This window comes from Oncorhynchus gorbuscha, unplaced genomic scaffold (assembly GCF_021184085.1).
Source record: "Oncorhynchus gorbuscha isolate QuinsamMale2020 ecotype Even-year unplaced genomic scaffold, OgorEven_v1.0 Un_scaffold_1276, whole genome shotgun sequence".
NCBI lineage: Eukaryota > Metazoa > Chordata > Actinopteri > Salmoniformes > Salmonidae > Oncorhynchus > Oncorhynchus gorbuscha.
In genome coordinates, this window is record NW_025746099.1 from 162,496 (window position 1) to 170,510 (window position 8,015).

At 45.0% G+C, this 8,015-nt stretch overlaps 1 pseudogene; it reads right to left on the reverse strand.

The window, feature by feature from the left end:
* Positions 1-3,605: 3,605 nt before the first annotated feature.
* On the reverse strand, positions 3,606-6,278 carry LOC124022036 (annotated as a pseudogene).
* Between the last annotated feature and the right edge of the window lie 1,737 nt (positions 6,279-8,015).

Consider the following 8,015-nt stretch of genomic DNA (forward strand, 5'->3'; position numbering starts at 1 on the left):
CTTCTCTCTCTCTAACTACTGTCCACACACACCTCTCGTCTCAACAGTATATTCTATAAGAATCTCAACCCTCTTTTCACTAACTTCCCTCTTCACAAATAATATACATTTCAGTGGTACAGTTTGCTTCACAAATAGCCCCCTATTCCCTGTGTAGTGCCCTATGGGGCCTGGTCTAAAGCAGTGCACTATAGGGTGTAATTTGGAAACACACTTTACAACACACCTCAGCCAGATCTTTTGGTCTTTCGGGCCCCAGCCTGCACGGCAGACACGCCAAATGCTTTTTCCGGAGGCCAGGATTTTCAGCTCCTGTAGCTCTGATAAAGTCCTGCCACCTCAAACCCCCTATAGGCTTCACACACACACACACACACACACACACACACACACACACACACACACACACACACACACACACACAGGCCCCGAGGCCACTGAAAACATCAAAGCGTTTCTACTGTAAGTCAGCAACACCTTTAAACTGCAGGCGTTGTAAAGCAGAGGTGGAAAGAGGTGGAGACTTAGGGAGGAGAGAGGATGTGGAGAGAGGAGGTGGAGAGGAGGTGGAGACTTAGGGAGGAGAGAGGATGTGGAGAGAGGAGGTGGAGAGGAGAGAGGGGTGTGGAGAGGGAGAGAAGAGGTGGAGGAGGAGGTAGAGGAGAGAGGAGGTGGAGAGGAGAGGAGGTAGGGGGAGAGGAGGTGGAGAGAGGAGGTGGAAGAGGTGGAGAGAAGAGGAGGTGGAAAGAGGTGGAGACTTAGGGGAGAAGAGGTGGAGGATGTGGAGAGAGGTGGAGACTTAGGGAGGAGAGAAGTGGAGAGAGAGGAGAGGGTGGAGAGGAGGATGGGGAGAGGAGGTGGAGGTGGAGAGAGGAGGTGGAGAGAGGTGGAGACTTGGATGAGAAGAGGAGGTGGAAAGAGGTGGAGACTTAGGGAGGGAGGGATGTGGAGAGAGGAGGTGGAGGTGGAGAGGTGGAGACTTAGGGAGGAGAGGAGGTGAGAGGAGGTGGAGGAGGTGGAGAGGGAGGAGAGAGGATGTGGAGAGGTGTGAGAAGTGAGAGAGAGGTGGAGGATGTGGTGAGAGGTGGAGAGGAGGTGGAGAGGGAGAGGAGGTGGAGAGGTGGAGACTTAGGGAGGAGAGGAGGTGGAGGGAGGGAGAGAGGAGGTGGAGAGAGGAGGTGGAGACTTAGGGAGAGAGGAGGTGGAGAGAGGAGGTGGAGAGAGAGAGGGAGGTGGAGAGAGGGTGGAGACTGGAGGGAGGAGGTGGAGAGGTGGAGAGAGGTGGTGGAGAGAGGAGGGGAGAGGATGTGGTGAGAAGTAAAGAGGAGTGGAGAGAGGTGGAGAGAGGATGTGGTGAATGGAGGTAAAGGAGGAGAGAGAGGATGTGGTGAATGGAGGTGGAGAAAGGGGTGAACAGAGAGGAGGTGGAAAAGGTAAAAGATGGAGGAGGAGGGAAGAGGGGTGAACAGAAGAGGTGGAGAAAGGTAAAGAGAGGAGGTGGAGAGAGGAGAGGAGGTGGAGAGAGGAGGTGGAGAGGGGTGAACAGGTGGTGGAGAAAGGTAAAGAGAGGAGGTGGTGAGAGGAGGTGAAGAGGAGGTGAACAGAAGAGGTGGAGAAAGGTAAAGAGAGGAGGTGGAGAGAGGAGGTGGTGAGAGGAGGTGGAGAGAGGAGGTGGAGAAAGGTAAATGGAGATGGAGGGGAGGGGAGGTGGTGAGAGGAGAGGTGGAGAAAGGTAAAGAGAGGAGGTGGAGAGAGGAGGTGGTGAGAGGAGGTGGAGAAAGGTAAAGAGAGGAGGTGGAGAGAGGAGGTGGAGAAAGGTAAAGAGAGGAGGTGGAGAGAGGAGGTGGAGAAAGGTAAAGAGAGGAGGTGGAGAGAGGTGGAGAGAGGTGGTGAGCCTTGGCTAGCATTATTGCAGATGTCCCTCTTGCTTTATTGAGGAGAGCCAGTTCCCCTTAATGTTAGCAGTAAAGGGGCTGTGGTTCTCCCTCTCAAAGCCCAAGTAAGGCTTTAAAAGTAACACTGTGAACGTTGACAGCTCAACTCAGCAAAAATAACTGTTTGAAACAACTTGGCTACAAACTAACTACAGTATCAAAATCAATTACATTGAACCGTAGCAGGGACTATTTTAACTGAAGTTGGCCTACCAATGAAATTGAATGAAAAGTACTACAACAGCCATTTCAACTACAAACTGAATTCATCTGAAAAGTACTACAACAGCCATTTCAACTACAAACTGAATTCATCTGAAAAGTATATCAACGGCCATTTCAACTACAAACTGAATTCATCTGAAAAGTATATCAACAGCCATTTTGAACTAAAATACAAACATAGATCTAAATACCAAAGCGGGACTTATTTCAACTGAAGTACAAACTACATTTGACTGAAAAGAATAGCAAGCAGGAGCCATTTTCATTGAAGTACAATCAACTCAAGGGGATATCTTATCAAACAGGGATCTCCAAGATAATTAACTGACAACTGCAGTCTGTCAGTCAAGACAGACTACCAGAACATAACATCAATATTAAAAGACCCCTGTATTTAAGGACATTTTTTAAATGATTATTTTGCTATACAAATATGAGATAAGATGTTCTAAAATACAGTACCCTGTTTATCTCACTGTTATGTGGTTGTGCACAAGACCAAGACGAGTCTAAAACAGCACGCAGTGAATTCTCTCTTTCCCTCTTTCACTCTCTCTGGTCCAGAACGGACAGAGACAGGAAAGAAGAAGAACTTATAGCTTTGAATGATGGTGTGGAATGTTAAAAAGTGTCTGTGAGACAGGGAGGGGGGTGTCGGCTGAGTTTTGGTGGGTGAGGAGAAGGGAGGGGGTGGGAGGAGAGAACGTCCCGTGGGACCAAGGCAGTCTCTCAGATCTGGTATGCGTGACTGAGCAAGCTAGAGAAAAATCCCAACGTGCCTTTTTAACTTCGGGAAACAAAAGCAACTGCCGGTATCCCCACTCTTATTCTAAACACGCATTTGGCTAAAGAAACAGAAAGTAAATAGCGCAAATTATAACATAGAACCAAATGTTAGCAACATTTGAACAGACAAAACCTAGACTGTAGCCTAGAATGTCACAGAAAAGCAGCACTATAAAATGGTGATATGTCAATGGGCGTGAGGCGTTTAATATCCCCAGATTTCGAGTCACGTTAGTGACAGCCCTTTGAGAGGCAAGCAGCTGAAACCTATCAACACAATACGTCAGACTGATAATTAGAACAAGCTAAATCAAGGGAAGCATCCATTTTGAATCTGCTCGTAAATAATTTAACAATCCAAGCCGGCATATTAACATTGTAACTGCTTCTCGAAACTGAACAATCAAATTCGTAAGATTATGGTTGTGATCAGAACGATTAATAATATGTGGACAATTCTTGTATTTTTTGTTGTTTTAAATAACTACCGGGGATCTACGGACATAAACAGCGGTTTCTCTTAGAAATGGACGTTTTAGATCAAAGCAGGAGTGCATGGTCTTATAGCAAGGATGATCACAAATGAACAATAAGTAGTAGGTTACGAGTCTACAATACAATCCCCGTACAAAACGAGTCCACATTACCTTTTCATTTATTATATAAATATCAACTTTAATGTTTACTGTAAGAATATAAAACAATTTCATTTTGGATTCTGTTTTTTACAAACACATATACAGTACATTAAAACACAGTAGTCTCTCAGCAGGACTCAATACATGTTGCAGTTCAGTTCGCTCATAACGTCATGTTACGATCCCATAGGTTCCATGTAGGCCTGACACGCATTCACATGGAAGCCGAGACAATAAGGATCGATTGCTTCTTAATTCTAAAGCGTGTATTTAGATTCTATTCCAAAGGAGTGTCTCTTCTGTTGTTATTGTGGACTAGTGCGTATGATTGTGTTTAAAAGGTAGCAACCCATATTCTAGAGGATATGGAGGATTAGTTGGAAAACACCTGATTGAGAAAAAGGGGCATCATTTCTATTATAGAAATCACTTCAATTTGAAGTACAACGCTCTGAATAACAGCAATAATTCGCCAATATCTGCTTCCATAAGCATAAACACACCAAAATAATATAGGGAAGGAAGGGTCCCATTATTCAAAGCTTGAATCCAAGGCCTTTAAGTTGGGCTAAAAAGTAAACAAAACAAAAATATAATTTTTTTTGGATACAAACCAGTCCGTTTTAATTTGCATAATGTCCCTATTTTTGTCTGAGTGTGAACAGTCCTTTTAAACGAAAATGTTCGTTTCTCTTCTTCATTGTAAAGCGTTTCTGGGCAAATGAACACAAAGATAGTTAGAGAGCGTTTCTTTTTGCTGCTAGGATTCTCCAAGCGCGAGACGCGTTGGGGGAGGGGACTACTACTGTCTATAGGCACCATTTATCTCCTCTCTTTCTTTTTAAAGAATACACGGATTTATTACAACACATTGATAAACGAGGTAGCCAAATGTATTAGGCGCGATAGTTGGAGAGTTTGAAGTTAAATATTGCGACTCTTTAGGAATAATAAACAGTAGTTTGTCTTCATAATGCGGGGGCGGGATATTGTGTTGTTAATAATGAAAACATGCATTTGATGATGATTAATCTTGTTTTCATTTGGCCTAAAATTGCGCAACATATTTTTTAATCACAGTTTTGTAGCATTAAGTTACATTGAATGAGAAAATATCCAACTACGACGAGATTGAGAGCAGAGGATATATATATTTTTTTAGAAGGAACATTTCCCCGCCCACTGGTCTCCTGCTCCGTTACCCCTTCTCCTCTCTGTGTGTGTCCCTCCCCAACTAATCCTCGCCAAGTTAGTTTCACCTCACTTTTTCACTCTCTGTCATCTGCCAAAGTCCCAGATTCAAAACTTTAAGGCATGGGAGCTGCGTTATCCTTTCCAGTCCCCGTTTCGTGATTTTAGTACATCCATACAGATCGATCCCCGTCAACTGAGTCAAGTGGTCGGCAATGAGCTCCAGTCCTTTGTCTGTAATCCGCACACACTGTCCAATGTTCAGGGTTCTCAGCTCATGCATCTGGCGCACCATCCTGTTGATGCCATCGTCACTAATGTGGCACGAGCACAGGGACAGGGATTTGAGCTGGTACAGGCCCTGGGCGATGTAAGCCAGACTCTGGTCCCCTATCTTGTCACAGAAGGACATGTCTAGCCCGGAGAGCCGCAGCGTGCCCATGGCCAGGTGCATGATGCCCGTGTCACTGATGTTGTCGCACGAGCTCAGGTTAAGGCTCAGAGGCTGGTCATGTGGGAGAGGTGGATCATACCTGCGTCAGAGATCCCGCCACAGAAACTCAGGTTAAGAACTTTGAGCTTAGCCAGGCCCTTCGAGATGTGCTTGAGGACAGATCCGTAAGTTTCTGACAGTCCTGCAGCGTCAGGTATTCCAGGTTGAGACAGCCCTCCGCTGCGCTGCGGGTCATGCCCGCCAGGTGCCGATGCCCACGTCAGACACATGCCGGCAGCTGCGGAGATTGAGGCTCTTGAGCCGGTGTAAACCCCACGCTATGAGCAACAGCCCCGTGTTGGTGATGTTACTACACCGCCCAGTTCCAGAACCTCCAGGTTCTTCAGATACTGGGCGATCCAAAGCTGGAGTCCGTGATCTGCTTACACAGACTAAGGTTTAGAACCCGAAGGAAGGGATCTCCTGGACAAACGCGTGCCCCAGGCCGTTATCCGTTAAGTTATAGCAGCCACTCAGGTTCAGGCTCTCGATGTTTGGCATCCCCTGGATCACGTAGCTGAGGCTCCGCCGCAGACTGAGAATCTGTACTCTCCGGATTCCGCGGGCCTGTAGGCTGGGGAAGAGAAGGTTGGCCCGCCGCAGATGCAGTTGGCTTCCACCCCCTCCACACAGACTTGTGGTAGGAAGCGTCCCTCAAGCAGCACACACTTGGGCCACCCTGCCTTTGTCCCTTACATCCAAGTAGCTGAAAATCATGGCTAAAATTTCCGGAAAGAGGCACGATATGTGCGTCTCCATTTAAACAGGCATAAAAATCACTCCGGGTCCCCGAGCCCACCGACGTATTTTCCTCCGTAAAAGTAGAGTCCCCTGTAATCCGGAAGAAAGCGGATATGCTTTTTAACAAACCTTTTCCCCGTTCCTCTTTTCACATTTAACGGCGCAAATCGATCAACTCCACATCCCACGTGATCCGTCTGGTTGCGCAGTAGAATTCAAATGCAAAAGCCCCAAAACCTTGTTCCAATATAGCCCCTCACCAAGAGGGGGAAGCGAGATAGGAACGAAAGCGCCCGAGCCCTCCTCGGTCAGACGACGCAACCTATGATGCCTTTAGAAACACGTCTAGGCTCGCGCCGAGGATCCAAACGGTCATACATTTTCAAAAGAGACCTTTAAACTACCATAAATACAAGGAGGGTTGGAATTCCAGTCTGCTTCTTCTCTCTGTCTCTCTTCCTCTCCGTTATCAGAAAAGGAGTGGGGTTTCAGTCTGCATTTGCTCTCTCCGCTCGCACGCATTTGCCAAGCCGAAGGGCTTCCTGCCTGCCTTTGTCTGGTCTTTCAAACTGACTTGGCAGGACCGTGGCACCGCTCTACCGCGGGGAGAGACATACACATTAAAAATAATTAAACAGTTTTCATTATATTAAAGGAATACTGTAAAATACAATATATGTTATCCATGTTCCTAGTAAATAAGAACATTGTGTGACTTGCATTAGCGTAGGATATTTAAAATATATTTAAGAGAGTCTGTTTTGACTTCCCCCTTCCCTGGGAGGATGGTGGTTTGGTCCAACTCAGCTGGAACAGTAAGAATAGTTCCCCTGGAAACCAACTTCTTACAATTCAGTTCACTTTAGTCTTAACCCTTTAGTTGTCGCGGTATATTGGTTTTTGATTCTATTTGAAATGATTTAGATGGTCTATAATCCATCTAAAACTGAACTGTGTTTGTGTTATTATTTTCGAGCTCGAACTATTCTAGAAGGATTCTGTGAGAGTTCTGTGTTCCGAATAGAAGGCTGTGCTTTGTGTCTGTCTCCCTTCTCAGTGTTCTACAAATTGAAACATTGTAACAGGTCTGATCCGCCAAAATGTATCACGTAAAGGATACATTTGTAACTCAACTCTGCTGCTAAGTGAAAAAAGTGTTACAATTGATACAATGATACAATGTAGAGCTGAGGAGTAACACACAATCACCGTATCACATGATTATGTCCAGATTCTAATCAAATGCGTTTTAATTGAAGGATAATCTTTATTTTTCAACAAATATGGAACGTTTACCCTGTTGCTGTACATATTGTGAGATTATTACTACGTTTTATTTGTAATTCTATGGTAACAAGACTTATTATCAGGCTGTTACTATTTCCCCTCAACATTTCTCAGAGGGTTGTAGCCTGTATAGAAGCATATTCACTACATTGTTGTGTGTAAATTAATGAAGTTGGCAGTCATGCATTATATTTGTTGATTATATCCCGATCAATTTTAGTGATAACATAATTATCATACATTTAACCCATGCATTTTTCTTATTCATTTCAGGCATGTCTAGCTTTCATCTATGCTCTGATTGGATTCTATGCTCTGACCCCAGGTCAACAACACAAACAGGCAACAGCTCCGTTCCCAGCTAGAAGCTGACAGAATGCATGTGAAAAACAACAGCTGAATTCTGCTAGCCAGGGCCGCCTTTCCAGTTCTAACATCAAAGGAAGGTAGATACTCTCTGGTAGCTAAGTAGTAGTAGTAGTAGTATAGTAGTAGTAGTAGTGGTAGTAGTAGTAGTGGTGGTATAAGTAGTAGTAGTAGTGGTAGTAGTAGTAGTGGTAGTGGTAGTAGTAGTAGTGGTAGTGGTAGTAGTAGTACTAGTAGTAGTAGTAGTATAAGTAGTAGTAGTAGTGGTAGTAGTAGTAGTGGTAGTGGTAGTAGTAGTAGTAGTAGTAGTAGTAGTGGTAGTAGTAGTGGTAGTGGTAGTAGTAGTAGTAGTAT